We start from the raw sequence: 18,813 nt of genomic DNA, 5'->3' as shown, positions 1-18,813 counted from the left end.
GATCGGGGCATTCCGTGTGCTGTCCATGAGGACTCCTCGTCCTCCACTGACGCTGTGGTGATTGGTGCCCGCCCTGCGTCCGGGGTCCTAAGCCGCTGCCAGGGGTCCTGCTGGCTTTTACCTGTACAAGTGGATAATGGGGGGGAATATTCAGTAATTCAGCTGCGTATGTCACTGAGTGATGATACAACGGAAAGACTACCCATGCTGAGCACTTTAATGCAGGACAAAACACTCAAACGTCTAGTTCAGATCACATCTAAAATGAGGGGATACCACACATACGTCATTGAACCACTGGCCACCCAGTCTAAGGTGCAACCTGTCCTTCCCTGGCCATGTCACTCAGTTCCGTTCTGATAGCTGTCTACATCATCACTGGGACACTGGACCTCAAAAGTCACAAAAGGGAGGACTTCACCTACTCAAGCCATGTGTCAAAGCTGCATGATTGGCTGAGAAAAGAACAAGTGATGTCTGCAGACAAGAGTGCCTCATGTCCATGCTAGTGTATGCATAAATGACCTTGCAGCATTTAAAAGGTACAGGATTAGACAAGAGGTCTCAGTTGATAACATGTGCACTGGTACACATGGCATCTCCATGAAGTTGCTGCTCCAACCAGGTCTTTTCCAGAACTACCTCTGCAGTGGGATTAGCGGGAGATGGTCTTTGCTTGGTGTTTCTAACTCTCCCCAGTCCTCGAGCGTGGACCAGCAGCGGAGATCCACCCATCGCTTCCTAAAGTCCCAGCCCTTTCTGGTGACGACCCCTCTTGCTGTGCACTGCTTGAGGCTGCATTGTTGTCTAGCTGGGCTTGGGGCCCTCTATGCCTGAGAGAAGATGGTGGGACCCTCCCCCCTACAATCTCCACTGCTGGAACCCTCCTGGTCCTCTCCTCAGCCTTTTTGGGGACAGTCGACAAGTAGACGCAGTCCATGTAGTTGGCGTTTAGCGCATTCGGCTGAATGACTTAGGAACGTCAGATGCTCCTCTTCTCCCTCTAGGGCACCAGCAGTTGGCATAATACTGTGGAGACACCAACTAGGATCTCAAAAAGTCAAACCCTGGGGACAGAAAATAGGGGGACACAACAGTCCCTTATGCTTTCAATCAATCAATCAATCAGAGTCCTGTGCTCCTGTGGTCCTGTGCTCCTGTGGTCCGTGCTCACGTCTACTCACATTGTGTCGTTGGATGGTACTCACCGCATAGACGTGCTGCTTATCACCCTGATGACGGAATATAGCCACCGCTGACCACAGTCACACATCACACACAGCAACAACAAACAAAAGCACAAGCACCAGCTACATCCATGGCCGTGTCCTTCTTCAGTGTCTCGTTTTGGAGCCAAAGTACCTCAAGGTAACACAAGATGCGGAACATCAGTGAGGTGAAGGTGGACATTGTCACCTGCCTCCATACTCCCTCAGTAGAGCTGAAAAGAAGGCCACGTGATGGGACTTCACACCATCCTCCCTCAGTGGAGCAGAGAAGAAGGCCACGTGATGGGACTTCACACCATCCTCCCTCAATGGAGCAGAGAAGAAGGCCACGTGATGGGACTTCACACCATCCTCCCTCAGTGGAGCAGAGAAGAAGGCCACGTGATGGGACTTCACACCATCCTCCCTCAGTGGAGCAGAGAAGAAGGCCACGTGGTGGGACTTCACACCATCCTCCCTCAGTGGAGCAGAGAAGAAGGCCATGTGGTGGACCTTAATACTGTCCTCCCTCAGTGGAGCAGAGAAGAAGGCCACATGGTTGGACTTCATACCGTCCTCCCTCAGTGGAGCTGAGAAGAAGGCCACGTGATGGGACTTCACACCATCCTCCCTCAGTGGAGCAGAGAAGAAGGCCACGTGATGGGACTTCACACCATCCTCCCTCAGTGGAGCAGAGAAGAAGGCCACGTGATGGGACTTCACACCATCCTCCCTCAGTGGAGCAGAGAAGAAGGCCACGTGATGGGACTTCACACCATCCTCCCTCAGTGGAGCAGAGAAGAAGGCCACGTGATGGGACTTCACACCATCCTCCCTCAGTGGAGCAGAGAAGAAGGCCACGTGATGGGACTTCACACCATCCTCCCTCAGTGGAGCAGAGAAGAAGGCCACGTGATGGGACTTCACACCATCCTCCCTCAGTGGAGCAGAGAAGAAGGCCACATGATGGGACTTCACACCATCCTCCCTCAGTGGAGCAGAGAAGAAGGCCATGTGGTGGGACTTCACACCATCCTCCCTCAGTGGAGCAGAGAAGAAGGCCATGTGGTGGACCTTAATACTGTCCTCCCTCAGTGGAGCAGAGAAGAAGGCCACATGGTTGGACTTCATACCGTCCTCCCTCAGTGGAGCTGAGAAGAAGACCACGTGGTGGGTCTTCGTACCGTCCTCCCTCAGTGGAGCTGAGAAGAAGGCCATGTGGTGGGTCTTCATACCGTCCTCCCTCAGTGGAGATGAGAAGAAGGCCACGTGGTGGGTCTTCATACCGTCCTCCCTCAGTGGAGATGAGAAGAAGGCCACATGGTGGGACTTCATACCGTCCTCCCTCAGTGGAGCTGAGAAGAAGGCCATGTGGTGGGACTTCATACCGTCCTCCCTCAGTGGAGCTGAGAAGAAGGCCACGTGGTGGGGCTTCATACCGTCCTCCCTCACTGGAGCTGAGAAGAAGGCCACGTGGTGGAACTTCATACTATACTCCCTCATTGGAGTAGAGAAAAGGCCATGTTGCGGGAAATCATACCATACTCCCTTAAAAGAGCAGAGAAGGCCATGTGGTGGAATATCATTCCATACTACTTCCGTGGAGTTGAGATGCAAGCCACCCAGGGCCCGTAGCTTACTCAGTGAGATTCAGGGGGTCTGAAACTCAAATTTCCCAAATAAGAAAGCAGTGGGCTGCAGGGTGGTGCAGTGAGATGACCGAGATGTTGGGTGGACTGTTTCTATGAGAAACAGGGTCAGTACTGATGTGCACAAGGCAGGAAGCTGTCTAGAGTGCCACAGTGGGGGAAAATGATGGATTGGAATGCTTCCCTAAGTGGCCGCCATTGTTAAGACTCTTTAGTATTGCTCATCCCATCACCTTCTGGGTGTTTGGTTGCCAGTAGTAACCCTGGAAAGCTGAGTGGATGAGATCTCCAAGCCTACTATATTGTGAATTAAAACAAATAGTACATGTGCACCCCTTCAAGGAGTACTTCTGTAGGTGCAGATTTAATACTTTTTTAGTAAATCGGTTACTATATATATTTAAGATCCCAATTCAAAAATGAACAAGATTAGGGGCCAGATGTAGGTCGGTCGGTAACGGCCGAAAATCGGTATTTTCGGCCGTTACCGACCGGTATTTCAGAAAAGGTATGTAGGGGCATTATTTTACAGAATCTGTAAATTTACAGATTCAGTAAATTTACCTATTCTGTAAAATACCGAATCAGTATTTTTATCGATTCGGTAAATCTCAGATGTAGGTGGGACTCTTCTGAGTCCCAAAGGCCCTACAAATTCGGTATTTTAACACCCAATCCAATTGGGTGTTAAAATACCGAATTCAGGTGTGCATGCACTTGTGTGCATGCACACCTAGCCATGTGACAGACAGACATGCCCTTAGGGCATGTCTGTGTGCCACATGGCGCACATGCCTATCTTTGGGGTGCCAGAGGGTGTCAAAGTGACACCCCCTGCACCCTTGCAAAAGTCGGTATTTACCGATTCGGTAATTACCGAATCGGTATTTCCCATTCATTCCTATGGGCTTCACAGCCCATAGGAATCAATAGGGAATACCGATTCGGTAATTACCGAATCGGTAAATACCGAATTCTAATGATTCGGTATTTCCACATCTGGAAATACCTACATCTCCCCCCTTCATATTTACCGACTCTGAAATACTGAATCTGTAAAATTCGGTATTTCAGAGTCTGTAAATATGATTTACCTACATCTGGCCCTAGACCTTTTAGGGAAATGAGAGCAACAAGAAAAACCAACACAGATGTAACAGACCTGAATCGGGTCCGCAGGATCCAACAACCGAACTAAGATTGCAATTGAGGTGTGTCGTACCCCCAAACACCCCCACTGAAGCCACGCCCCTGCCTGCCCCACCTGGGCCTGGAAGTTCTCCCTTGGAGCTCATGACTAAGGGCACATACAACACAATGGACTGGAGTCCCTGCCCTGGGATCACTTTTTTTAAATGTATTTTCACTGCACACACTCGTCCTCATCCCTGCTACAAGAACCTGTCAAATTGGTGCTTGTGGGCGGGACTCCATGTTTATAGTCCTCTCTTTTTAGAAATCATATTATCAAGTGAATGACAGCCCCATATACAAGCCCAAGTAGCAAATAGAGGAGGGCTCACAGGTGAATGAATAGGGCTCACAGAGCCATGGGTCTAACTTGGCTCCAAGACCCATGCATGAGCTGAGCTATGAGATTATTTTGCATGTATTTTGTGCAACAAACAATATGTAAAAATAAGATACAATCTCTTCAATATGCAAAAAAATGTTTTTCTTTAACATGTGTAAGCGTTTGATCTTAGTACATCAGATGATACCACTGCATAGAGAGACATTTATTAACGGTGATGGTTTTTAGAAAAATTTATAGCTCACCCCCCCCCCCCCCTCACCCCCCCTTGACAATGCCGTTAGTGAACTTGGAGGCACGTCAGTGGTCATGTAAACCCTAAACGTGGCCTACATTCTTCATACAGACGAAGCAACTTTGCATCTCACTGCAAGAAAAACCATCACAGAGACAGCAGACTCGACTCAGGCCAGGGAGGTGTTTGGTGTGTGATCGCCCCAAAGTAGTGCATTACTTTGGGGCGATCACACACCAAACACCTCCCTGTAGCTATGACTCCGAGACCACGTGGCAGGATATCATACCATCCTCGCTCGATGGAGAACAGAAGAAGGCCACGTGACAGCACATCATACCATCCTCCTTCAGTGGACCTGAGAAGAAGGCCACGTGGCGGGACATCTTAGATTTGGGGTGGCAGCAGGAAGGAGATTAGGAAAATGGCAAAATGACAGGAAACAAACAAAGGACATGTTTGTTGGCACACAAGTGGCAGCAGAGTCCCCATCAGGGGATCAAGCAGGTTTTCAGCTTACTCCATTGGCAGTATCTCCTGCACTCCATGGAATCATGCCAGTAGCGGAGCCTGCCAGAGTGTGAGACCACCATGGTGCCAGCGAAATATATCAGCCGTTGTAAATGTGACTAGGCCAATCACACACCCAGGGCCAAGTCCAGTAGGGTAGGGACAAACAGCCCTCCTCTCAGCTGTCCTCAGGATTCCTTCCTGCCCAGCCACTGCTGCCTTGACACTTCTCTGACCGGCTCTAGGGGGGACCACCTTTGTCAGTGCCGGCCCTGCACGTGGGGCGTCCAGGTTCAACCTCTCCCTGGATACCCCCCGCCCAAGATATTATACGCTTGCTCTTGTACATCTCAGCAGGGATCGGGGCATTCCGTGTGCTGTCCATGAGGACTCCTCGTCCTCCACTGACGCTGTGGTGATTGGTGCCCGCCCTGCGTCCGGGGTCCTAAGCCGCTGCCAGGGGTCCTGCTGGCTTTTACCTGTACAAGTGGATAATGGGGGGGAATATTCAGTAATTCAGCTGCGTATGTCACTGAGTGATGATACAACGGAAAGACTACCCATGCTGAGCACTTTAATGCAGGACAAAACACTCAAACGTCTAGTTCAGATCACATCTAAAATGAGGGGATACCACACATACGTCATTGAACCACTGGCCACCCAGTCTAAGGTGCAACCTGTCCTTCCCTGGCCATGTCACTCAGTTCCGTTCTGATAGCTGTCTACATCATCACTGGGACACTGGACCTCAAAAGTCACAAAAGGGAGGACTTCACCTACTCAAGCCATGTGTCAAAGCTGCATGATTGGCTGAGAAAAGAACAAGTGATGTCTGCAGACAAGAGTGCCTCATGTCCATGCTAGTGTATGCATAAATGACCTTGCAGCATTTAAAAGGTACAGGATTAGACAAGAGGTCTCAGTTGATAACATGTGCACTGGTACACATGGCATCTCCATGAAGTTGCTGCTCCAACCAGGTCTTTTCCAGAACTACCTCTGCAGTGGGATTAGCGGGAGATGGTCTTTGCTTGGTGTTTCTAACTCTCCCCAGTCCTCGAGCGTGGACCAGCAGCGGAGATCCACCCATCGCTTCCTAAAGTCCCAGCCCTTTCTGGTGACGACCCCTCTTGCTGTGCACTGCTTGAGGCTGCATTGTTGTCTAGCTGGGCTTGGGGCCCTCTATGCCTGAGAGAAGATGGTGGGACCCTCCCCCCTACAATCTCCACTGCTGGAACCCTCCTGGTCCTCTCCTCAGCCTTTTTGGGGACAGTCGACAAGTAGACGCAGTCCATGTAGTTGGCGTTTAGCGCATTCGGCTGAATGACTTAGGAACGTCAGATGCTCCTCTTCTCCCTCTAGGGCACCAGCAGTTGGCATAATACTGTGGAGACACCAACTAGGATCTCAAAAAGTCAAACCCTGGGGACAGAAAATAGGGGGACACAACAGTCCCTTATGCTTTCAATCAATCAATCAATCAGAGTTTGTTTTGTAGAGCGTACTACTCACCCGTGAGGGTCTCAAGGCGGTGGGTGTGGGTGTGAGCAGCTCCATTGGGGTCATTCGAAAAGCCAGGTCTTGAGGTCCTTCCTGAATTGTTGAAGTCAGGCTTCGTCGGAGGTGAAGGGGGAGTCCATTCCAGGTCTTGGCTACGAGGTAGGAGAAGGCCCGTCCACCCGCTCTGGTCCTGTAGAAGTGTGGGGTGGTGGATAAGGCGAGTTTGGCTGAGAGGAGGTTTCTCTTGGGGACTTGAAAGGAGAAGCGGTCGTTGAGGTATTGGGGTCCAGTGTAGTGGAGGGCCTTGTAGGCGTGCATGAACTGCTTGAAAGTTATTTTTCTTTCGACAGAAAGCCAGTGGACGTTGCGAGGTGTTGGGAGATGTGGTTGTGCCGTGTGATATCGAGGATTATTCTGGCTGCGACGTTCTGTACTGCCTGGAGTTTGGAGAGGAGTTTTTTTGTTGATTAGAGGGCATTGCCGTAGTCTAGTCTGCTGGTGATGAGTGCATGAGTGACATTTTTACTGGAGTCGGGGGGTCCACTTGAACATGTTGCGTAGCATGTGGAGGGTGTTGAAGCATGCGGAGGAGACAGCGTTGATCTGTTGATTCATTGTGGGTGATGAGTCCAGTATGGTGCTTAGGTTGCGTGCATGGTCCATTGGGGTGGGTGGGTTTCCGAGGGCGGGGGCCACCAGGTGTCATCCCAGTTGGTGGCTCCCCGCCATGCATTGATAAATTAGGATATCCTCGCTCCCTCCTCTGATTAAAAGAACTACCTTCTATTATTGTGAGTATAGCCTCTCTGTATGTGAATTGCATTTGAGGTTGTTGCTTAAGCTTCAATATAAACATATATTCATCATTCCAAAGATTCAAATTTCCTAAGTGTAGTATACCACTCTTGAATACATTAATCGCATTGTGACATTATCAGCAGTCTTTAAAGGTAATAAGGATCCTTTCTGTTCCCACATAGCCTAGAATCTAAGGGGCCTCATTTACTGTAATTTGATGCACGGCAGCACCGCAGGCCTTCCTGCACTTCTGCTGTGCATCAAAATAAAAGTTCAGGAACGTGCGTTATCTACAAGATATGGCACATTCGTGTCCTTCTCCCCTTCGCCGTTGCACAAACAGCAGCTGTGCGCCAGCGCAGACAAACTAGCACCATGGTGGAAGGCTGCATGCGTTGCAGGGATGTTTGTTACTGCACCTAAACAATCATTAAAGGTGATTTGCTCTTTCTATGTGTGCTTCAGAATGCATCACGCACAGAAAGAGCAAAAAACCAAGGAGGGATGAGGTTCCGTGAATTCTGAACCTGGGTCATAAAGGTTATGGTTCTGTTACGATCTTGGTAACATCGAACCGTAAATAGTGAGCTCAGCAAGCATGAGTGTTTTCGTCATGTTACACCGATGGATTCACTGTGTATTTGACGATTTCGTTCTGAACCATGGGTTCCATTTTGTTCATGGCGGCCATTTTGTAGTTGCCCTCACATAGGCTGATGACTTTAGCTGACTGCTGGATGACCTGAGTGAACTGACCCTGTTGCCTGAAGCTGACCTTGTTAGACCAGTTTCTTGCCCAGTAGCTGATCAAGATTAGGATCAAAGAGCAGGACATTGTTGAGTTTATTGTATACGCACACACCCCTTTATCTTGCTCCTATCTGTTTCTGTTCCTTCTTTATGGTCTATTTATGATGTGGGCTATAGGCCCTTTTATTATGGGTTTTGTCCAGTTTGTCTAAAGAAGAATGTTTATCTTGGGTTTGTTTGATGTTTAATTATGGGCTGGACAACTGAAATGTGGGTTTGTCATCATACAATGCTTTGGTCGTGTATACATGGGATTGGTCAAACTGTAAATAAGGAATGTTGGGGTTTTTGCATGCTTGCAAAAGCTAGGACTGCCCCTTTCTTTTGTGCTGAGTCATGTAACCCTGAACCATGTAAAAGGACTCTGTCCTCTGTATTCCTCAGACTACCTCATTCAGTTACTACGGTTTCTGGGTGACGTGGCCTCATTTATTAAATTTAATAAAGATGTCTTTTCATATTTCAGCTTCTCTGCCAAGTTCTTTATTGATATTAGGAAGACCCCTGAGAATGGAGATTTTGAATTTCCTCAGGGATAAAAGTATTTCTCCTCGTTGCGCCTCCTTTCTCCTCCCCAGGGGAGTCGTAGGACTCTGACACGTTTCCAGGTTCATGACCCTTCGTAGACCTGGGTATGCTTCAGGTTCCATGGATACTGCATGAGGAAACCCACAGCAACGATCATTTCACACGGGGCAATGAGTGAAAGGGGCCCGTATTTACAAGGCCATGAAAAGTCATGCAGGGTGACTCTACGTGGCCTTGTAAATATGGGCAGCAGACTGTGCCACTGGTGCATCAAAAAGTGTCGCGCCAGCGGCGCAATGGGCTTGTTAGTGATTTCCTAAATGTGCAACACAACTTACTGTCCTTCGAGGTTTCTCTGATACTGTAATTTAGACAAATCAAATTCATTCCCGAACATGATTAAGGACCTCATGTGCAAAGGTTTAGGAAACCCGTTTGCAAACCCTAAGATAGGAATTCCTTATTTCCTAATTTTGCAGATGAAACCGAATATTTAGGAAATTACAAAACGCTTTTTGAGATTTCTTATTTAGTGTTTGTCATTTACGTATTGGTATTTCTATCTACAAACCATTCGCCAACTGCAAATGCGCCCGATAAAGACAAACAGCATGTGCGTGTTACTACAAGGTGGAAGCAGCTGCTAACCAGGTGAAAGGTGTAAAACCCACCAAAATCCAGCCCAAACACCCACAATTGCTGCACTCTGCGATGGGGGCCAGGCGGCTTACCCTGAGCTCTGTACTAAGGACAGGAGTGCATATTCAGACAGATTGTTACTTTATTGGACCAAACAGATGAGGAAGTGTATGGGGCAGACAGGCTGAGCATGGCTGCCATTTTGGATTTAATGAATGATTGGAAGGGGGCCCTGTTCATTCAAGTTTTACGCTCCCTGCGTCGGCTTGCTCAGCACGTTACCAAAACTCTGTGGTTTTTGCTGGTGGAATTTCGGAGAGTGCTGTGTCCAGGTTTCTGTGGCAATTTTTGGAAGCAACGCAAACACACCGGCCCATTTTCAGTCAACTAAATGAAAACTGTATTAAATAGCTCATTTTCCTCACATAATAGGATGCGTGTAAGGCACACACAAACTTATATGTCCTCCCTCTGCTACTGAGTATCTACGGAAACAGAAATCATTACCACTCCGCTACCTTAACATTCAAGTGGTGTAGAATTCAGAATATATTGCGACAGACTCTGTTATCCTGGGAGTACTCGCGACCCTTTCATATTTAGGAGACATGGGAGGTGGCTGTTTGCTTAATGAGGGACAGTCACAAACATGACATCTTATTTCACACACTGCACAGTACTTATTACTTACACTCAGTGCTTAATTTGTGAAAAAGTAAGTGCCAAGGCTCTCGTTAGAATCCCCTGCAGCTTACACCACCGACTACCACTGCTGGCGCTGCCAGTGACTGTACCTACAAAACTGCCAACCCTCGCACTCCTACAAGTGTGACAGCGTGGACTATAACAGGCCCCAAAGCTATAAAAAAAACATTTGCAGTATGCATTAGTTGTTTTTAATATATAATGAATAAATAAACAATTTCTGTTCTGCTTAGCTTTAAATTATACAAACAGCGCCACCATGTGGCACTTGTCTTAAGTGCTGGTGTTGACAATTAAGTGCCGGTGCCGAGCACTGGAAACCACCAGCTCAAATGAAGCACTGCTTACACGGCACTCCTGCTTTTATCCTCCAGGAGGCAGTGCTCATGTCATTCATCTTTGGATCACGTCTCCATATTTACAGCCGCGGTCTCTAAGGGAGAGAGACTGTAATGCCGGCCACAAACCAACCAGAACTGGAACTGGAAGAACATTTGGGATTGTGAAGGGCAGATTTTAATTCCTTCATAAAAGCAGGGGTGCTTTGGAGTACACACCAGAGACTGCTTGTAAAATTATAGCTGCGTATGCGATTCTGTATCATATAGTAATGCCGAGTTATTACCAGAGGACGTTACTGAACAGGGACCTGATTGGAATGAGGGTCCCCCCCTCCATCACCACACATTTCCCTGAGATAATTTACATTTGGTTTCAGTGGTGAGACCATGGAAGAGAAATAACACGTAACTTCATTAATATAATGAATTGTTTGCAATACATACATTAACAGAGTTGTGCATAGGTTTTAGAAACTATATTTATTTCCCGTTATTTCACAGATGTTTTAAATAAAGCAAATGTATAATGAGTAAATGTAAATTTCATGTTGGAGTATTTCTTCACACGTTTATGTCAACATAATTTTTAAATGGTCCTTTCTATTATCTTCCCTCCATGTTTGTCTGGTCAGGTGCCTTCCTGTAGGGTACGGGTGGGCGGAACTTAAGGAGTTTCATTCTGTGAAATTCCATGGTATTACCAAAAATATCTCTGAGATTCCACAGAGTTTTGGTGGTGGAATTTTGGTACGTTGAGCTGATTTTTAGTGCCAGGAACTAGTCCTGTGCTGTAAAATCATCGCTGTCACTTCCTGCTTCTCAAGTCGATTCTCAACGAGAGCGGTAGCGGCCTGCTGCGACCGCCCGCATTAAGAAATCATGCCAGGATTCTATCTACTTAAAGTCGGAAAGCCACACGCGAGAAAAACTCTGCCACGCTGTGGTTGGCGGAGTATTTCCGGAACTCTACACTCTAGGCAAAACTCTGCAAACTCCACCAACGGAGCGGAGTCTACCACCCACCCCTCCTGTAGGGTTCACCAACTCCTGCTCATCCTCCATGGGTTTTAAGCACCCTCCAGAAAGAAATATTACTGATGGTCGAGCCTCCCTGCCTCTTGAGTAGTCTGAGTTCAGACACTGGAGATCAAGTATGGCTTCTTATTTCCTTTCAAACATTGATAATCATTTGTAATGCCCTATTTATGTTAAACTTTTGCTTACTTTTTTGTGCCTCAAAATGTAAACATTTAAAACACATAGATGTAGTACTTGTCGCTAATTTCTCAAAAGAGAAAGCAAATTACTTAAAGCGAATGCCACTATTGCATTGCCTATGTGAGTGTACTTTCAAATTTTCTGTCATAGTTTGGCCTAGGGCTTGGGCGGCATTTGTCATGTCAGGAATACTGCTTGCCAGAGTCTGAAGACCAAACCTACCTGATTGTTCTTCTGTACTTTGCTATACATATGTGATGAATCACATGTTGCTTTATGTCGCTTCATTTCGACATTTAGCCTAGCACTCTCGAGCTTTTTTAAAGTTGAGCTAAGAGCCCTGCTTCTTCCTCTGGTCCTTCTTGACTCCCTCAATCCCCAGCCCTGGTTGGTTCAGGTTCAAATATAGAATGTTCTTGTGTCACAGAAACAATAGCAGAGGTGGTGGCAGTAGCTGAAATCTTGATTGGTTCGTCAAGTGATGATGGTGGTGTGATGTCATCTGATTCCAAACTGTCCATATTCATGACTGAGTAGGTCATCCAAATTGTTGGGGGGACTGGACTCATATTCTTGAGCTTGGGAGCTTATTTCCATCTCCTCGTAAGTTTCTTCACAGACAGTGTTGTTTGATGTTTATTTGTAGGGAAATAATTATAATAAATATTATTTACTAAAAAAATATGTATCATAACAAGGGAAACACTATAAATATGTTGCTGATATATTTACTTCTTGTTCATAATACATAGCATGTTAATATTTATGTGAACACATTTTGCAAAATAAATTGTACATTGTTTATAAGAAAATTGACTTAGAATTTTTTGTAACACAAGTCCCATATGCATGCATTTTAATATTATTACAGACACTCCCACATATATTTTACATATTGTACAGAGGCAATCTTCACTGGCTGGTTATAGGACCATGATTCCATTGGAAATTGATGTTTTTTGGTTTGCTTATAACTTTGTTGCCATTTGACAAATATTTTCTTTAACTTTTCAAATAGAAGTTTTATTCACCTCAGCTCCTTCCTGCAAAGTTTTGGGGTGACAAGTGGTAGCAGAGAAAAGAGGGGGGTCCCAAAATGTGTTTTCACCAAGAAATTTTCCATAGGAAAATTGAACAGTGAGACAGAAAAAACAGCTGAGAAAAATGACACCAAATTTGGCAGAAAGCTGGATCTTTACCTAGAAAGCGTGCCTTTTGTGATTTGGTGAAAATCACTTCAGTAGTTTTTGAAAAATTAAGGTTTAAAATGTATGTATATTTCACTGCACGGAGGATCGACGGATCAGACAGATCAAAGTCTAAAATCTGATTGGTGCCACAACAGCAACAAAGATGTTGCTGCAGGCATCATCCCCTTTGGTATTGCTTTGTTCGCCCTAAGTTGGCAGGGTAAGCCCAGACGTGAGTCTTTTGCTCACTTTGCCACTGGATTCAAGATAACCGGGCTGAAGAGGGTTATGAACCCCAAACCTGTCCCAGGATGCTTGTTTCCGGTCCAGGGGAAGACATGGCTTGGCAGGTTGGGCTGGACTGTTCCCATGAGGCACAGGGCCAGACTTATTTGCATATGGCCATGTCTGAACTGGGGTGGTGGAGTGAGCTAAAGAATGATGATGGATTAAACCCAGATCAGTTGCCTGGGGTTGAGTGTTTGATTTGCTCAAACGCTCCGTCCATCATCCCCTTTCGTATCGCTTTGTTTGCCCTAAGTTGGCAGGATATGCCCAGACGTGGGTCCCTTGCTCACTTTGCCACTGGATTCAAGATAGCCTGGCTGAAGAGGGTTATGAACTCGAAACCGGTCCCAGGATGCTTGTTTTTGGTCCAGGGGAAGACATGGCTTGGCAAGTTGGGTTGGACTGTTCCCATGAGGCACAGGGTCAGACTGATTTGCATATGGCCATGTCTGAACTGGGGTGGTGGAGTGAGCTAAAGAACGATGATAGATTAAACCCAGATCAGTTGACTGGGGGTAAGTGTTTGATTTGGTCAAGCGCTCCGTCCATCATCCCCTTTGGTATTGCTTTGTTCGCATTCAAGATAGCCTGGCTGAAGAGGGTTATGAACCCCAAACCGGTCCCAGGATGCTTGTTTCCGGTCCTTTGGTATTGCTTTGTGCAGCCATTTTAGGGCTCAGGGACTCAGTGAGAAAGACCCGTCTTTTGATGCAGTCCCTTCGTCTTGTATCACTGGTCCAGAATGAATGATGCCTAATGCTGGGACCGGGGAAGGTAAAGCTGGCTCTGGAGCTGTCTCGTCAAGCCGCACAATATGTTTTCTGAGGAAAAAGTGGCAGTGCTCATTGTTTTATGTAGAAACTCCTCATTCTCATGTTGCGTGAAGGTCTCCACCTTTAGCACTGAAACGAGTAGCAGGAGGGACAGACCTCTCACTCTGTAGGCTGTGATGTAGCCAGTGTATCATGGACCCTTCTTCAAGGATGGAAATGCCCCCCAGCCACTGTGTGAATGTCAAATGACAGCACTACTGGGCAGGGCTTTAAGTGGAATGAAAAAACTGGGCGGGGTCTTTCAAAGGGGCGTGGTCAATGTAATCAAGGGCGTGGTTTAATACACGTCAGCTAGAAATCTGTGCTTAGCATAGTGTGCCACCTGTTATTTATTTTCCTGTTTCTGTCATTGTAACTAGATATATGATAAAAACAAGTACATCATACCTGCAACAAGTCAGGACTATCAGGTTTGTCAATGGTTGTTATTTTCATAAAATGAATAAGCAGCAAATATGGCTTGTATGTATTATTGAAAAAGCTTCCACTTAAAGCCCTGGAGACACCAGGACAATGTTGCTGCTCCTGAGTTTCAATCAGAAAAGGGAAATCCAGAGAGAAATTGACTCTGCAAAGGATTTCCCTTCGCCAACGCTCACCTGACATGACGTCATGCCGTAACTTCTCCACTAGTGAGAAGTGAGCAGTGTGAGCAGCGCACATTGATGTGCCTGCTGTCACTGCCGTCGGCCTGAGCCACGGCACAAAATAGAGCCCGATAGAGACCTGTTTCGAGGCCTCCTTTAAAAAACTGCCAGTGCTCAGACCCGGTGGGACCCAGCCCAGTTAAAGCCTTGCTAGTGGGGGTTCGTGGGCCTCTGGGCCTGGGCTCCACTGCACCTGCTGCACCAATGGAAGAGACACCATGCTCTTTTTAGCATCCCATGTAAAACATAGCATTATGGCCGCTGCTGAGGGACGCCCCAGTTGTTAAATGTCATTAGCTGCAAGTCCATGCCTGACAGTTGTCCCCCTCATATTGCTCGGGAGAGCTTTCTTAACCTCCCTGATCCACCAATCTCCCTTCTCAACAACTCCCTTACCTCTGGGGTGGTCCCCATCTCCGTCAAATCAGCAGTTGTCTCTCAAATCCTAAGAAAAAACGGAGCTGACCCTGAGGTACTGAGCAATTCTCACCCCATTTCGCTGCTTCCCTTTTTGGAAAAAGTCCTGGAGGCCTTTGTAGCAAACTGCCTTAGCACTTTTGTGGAAAATTCTCACTTTCTAGACCCCCACCAAGCTGGGTTTAGGCCTCAACACTTCACTGAGTCTATTACCCTGGCGGATCATGACGAACTTAGAAAGGGGGCCGACCAGAATCCCTCACAAGCCCTGGTGCTCCTGGATTTGTCGGCGGCGTTCGATACCGTTGACCATACTATCCTCCTCGATCGGGTCGAGAACGCCGGCATCCGGGGCCCACCCTTCAGGTGGCTCACATCATTTCTTCAAGACCGAAATCAAGCGGCCCGTCTCTCCACTTTTACGTCGGAGGAAAAAAGCCTCACCTGTGGAGTCCCTCAGGGCTCCTCCCTCTTCCTTTTATTATTTAACCTGAACATTTTTCCTGTAATTTCAGAGCTCCAGAAAAGATCAGTAGTCATCTTTAATTATGCAGAGGAACCTTCACCTCATCTTTAACATCGATTCCTCCCCCTCCTCCATAGAGAACGTTCAATCCACTATGACCTTCATCAGTAGTTGGATGAACGCGAAGTAGCTCAAGCTTAATCCTGATAAGACTGAGCTGGTCCTCACAGGGCCTCCAGGAAATCCTTGGAACACCAATTTCTGGCCACGCTCCCTGGGCTGCCGACCATCCCCAGTCAACTCTGTAAAGAGCCTAGGAGTCACCATTAGCAACGACCTCTCTACGAGGGCCCAAATTAAATCTGTGGCTTCGGTTTGCTTTTTCCACCTACGTCGCATTGGGAAAATTAGCAGATTTCTTTCTCATGACGCCCTCGTCCAAGTCACTCTGGGATTGGTCATATCCCCGATTGACTATGCGAACGCATTGTACGCCGGAATACCCGATAACCAATCTCATCAACTCCAACTTATTCAGAATCAAGCAGCTAGACTCATTCATGGCCAGCCAAAGTCGAGTCATACTAAACCTCTCCTTAAGAGCCTCCATCGGCTCCCTGTGGCTCAGCGCAGCCTCTTTAAACTGGGTGGCTTGACACATAAGGCCCTCTCCCTCCAAGGCCCGGTCTTTATTGCCTCTCGTATTCACCACTATGTTCCTTCCCGGGTCTTACGATCTTCATGCTCAAACCTTTTCTCCACATGTATCTTTAGACGTAAGAAGCATGGTGGCCTGAGATTTTCCTCACAAGCCCCACTCCTTTGGAATTCACTCCCCCCAGATCTCCATCTAATCTCCTCTTATCCCCAATTCAGGAGGGCGCTTAAGACCTGGCTCCTCTCTCAAGCATACAATTAACTTTCTTCACCACGCTGCTGTGTTCCCAGTCTGTCCTTGGAAGCGCCAAGAAACCGTTGGTGTACGTGCGCTATATAAATAATTGTTATCATATCATATCATATCATATCATATCAAAGGAAGGTGAGGGCATTTAATCACCAATATGGCCCAGTGCTGAGGGGCTCTCGTGCTAACCCAACATACAAGCGTCTGAGAACCGAATCTTCCAGGAAGTTCAGAGGAAAGCAGGTGGACAATATAGGAATGTGTGGCGGATCGCGCCCCAGCCCCTGCGGCCCCTCCCTTGTCCTCAGCTGAGCGGGTATGGATCCAGTGGTCCGGCTCTGTCTGGGTGGGCGTGGCCTGGCCCCACCTCTGTGTCAGGAGACACTTCCATCTGAAGTTAATAAGTTCTAATGAGGTTGTAGAGGCGCTGGGGGCGCCTCGCGGCTCTGCACATGTTTTGTAGTCGGTTACTGTCCTGGGTGATTTATTGTCACTCGAGGATGCCGAGACATTGAAGGAGTGACCGATCCGACAGCCGAGGCGCGGGCAGGGGCTGCCGGGGGGTGATGGATGGATGCTCCGGTCGGGAGGTTGCAGTAAACATTTATTTTGCGATGCGGGAAACAGTAAAGCGGAGATGAGCAGGTCAGGTACGTAGCAATGCTTAGTGATTCCAAGGCGCAGCCGTGACGCACGCATGTGTCACCCCACACGGGTCACTGCAGGCCGGCGCGTCACTGGCGGGGGTTTGTTGATGGCACACTGCAGCCCGGGCACCCTGGTCCACGGTACCCCTGCAGGGGCAGCATTCAGCCAGTGCCAGGCAGCACTCTCCTGGGTACCACTGCTTGGCAACCCAGTGCCTGGCATCACTCCTGCGCAACACTGCCCCCAGTATCACACTGCAGGGCACCCATCAGCCGGTGCCAGGCAGCACTCACCTGGGCACCACTGCTTGACACCCCGGGCCTGGTATCACTGCATACTCACCCGTCAGTAAGTGCCACTGCTAGGCAACGATGTCCTGGCTACCGCTGCTTGGCAACCTGTTAAAATGATTAAAGATGCGTAGACCAGGTGAAATAGGTAATAAGATCTCTGCTTAATTCTTTAGATCTCTTCTTAATTACAGGTGACCAGATGTAGTTAGATCCATAGGAATGCCCCACCAGGAGCAGCCTCTCCACTGCTCAGCCCATCCACACCAACTGACACACTCATCCAAACCAACACAAACAACATTCCATCTGATGTCATCACTGGCTGAGCAGCAGGGAGAGAACCTCAGAAGAGAGGGTGTATTAAGTAAAAGTACATTACAACACAACCCTATGTCTGCCGTCACTTAGGGGGAACCAATGGGTGGGCAACCCAAGTTTGGCATCATCATTGTTGGGTGACACTGCTTCCAGTACCACCGCTGGGTAATCCCGTGTCCTGCTCTGCCTTGCTAAGCCTTTCATCGGGTGCCACCACTGGTAATCCATTGCTCTGGCATGCTATGTTCAGCATTTCATCGGGTTCCGCCTCTGATAATCGAGTGTCCTGTCCAGCTGTGATCAGCCTTTCATCAGATACCACTGGTGGTAATCCATTGCCCTGCCCTGCCTTCTTCAGCCTTTCATCAGGCAACACTGGTGGTAATCCAGTGCCCTGCCCTGCCTTGTTCAGCCTTTCCTCAGGTACCCCTGGTGGTAATCCAGTTTCCTGCCCTGCTGTGACCAGTCTTTCATCGGGTACCACCACTGGTGGTAATCCAGTGTCCTGTCCTGCTGTGACCAGCCTTTCATCGGGTACCACCACTGGTGGTAATCCAGTGTCCTGCTCTGCCTTCTTCAGCCTTTCATCGGGAACCACTGGTGGTAATCCATTGCCCTGCCCTGCCTTGTTCAGCCTTTCATCAGGTAACACTGCTGGTAATCTCTGCCCTGTCCTGCTGTGACCAGCCTTTCCTCAGGTACCACTGGTAGTAATCCAGTTTCCTGCCCTGCTGTGACCAGCCTTTCATCGGGTACCACCACTGGTGGTAATCCAGTGTCCTGCTCTGCCTTCTTCTGCCTTTCATCGAGAACCACTGGCGGTAATCCAGTGTCCTGCCCTGCCTTGTTCAGCCTTTCATCGGGTACCACTGGTGGTAATCCAGTGTCCTGCCCTGCTGTGACCAGGCTTTCATCGGGTACCACTGGTGGTAATCAAGTGTCCTGCCCTGCTGTGACCAGCCTTTCATCTGGTACCACCACTGGTGGTACTCCACTGTTGCGCCCTGCCTTGTTCAGCCTTTCATCTGGTACCACTGGTAGTAATCCAGTGTCCTGCCCTGCTGTGACCAGCCTTTCATCTGGTACCACCACTGGTGGTACTCCACTGTTGCGCCCTGCCTTGTTCAG

Source organism: Lissotriton vulgaris, chromosome 11 (genome assembly GCF_964263255.1).
Source record: "Lissotriton vulgaris chromosome 11, aLisVul1.2, whole genome shotgun sequence".
In the NCBI taxonomy this organism is placed as follows: domain Eukaryota; kingdom Metazoa; phylum Chordata; class Amphibia; order Caudata; family Salamandridae; genus Lissotriton; species Lissotriton vulgaris.
The sequence above is the reverse complement of the archived record's forward strand: the minus strand, read 5'-3'. Positions refer to the sequence as shown.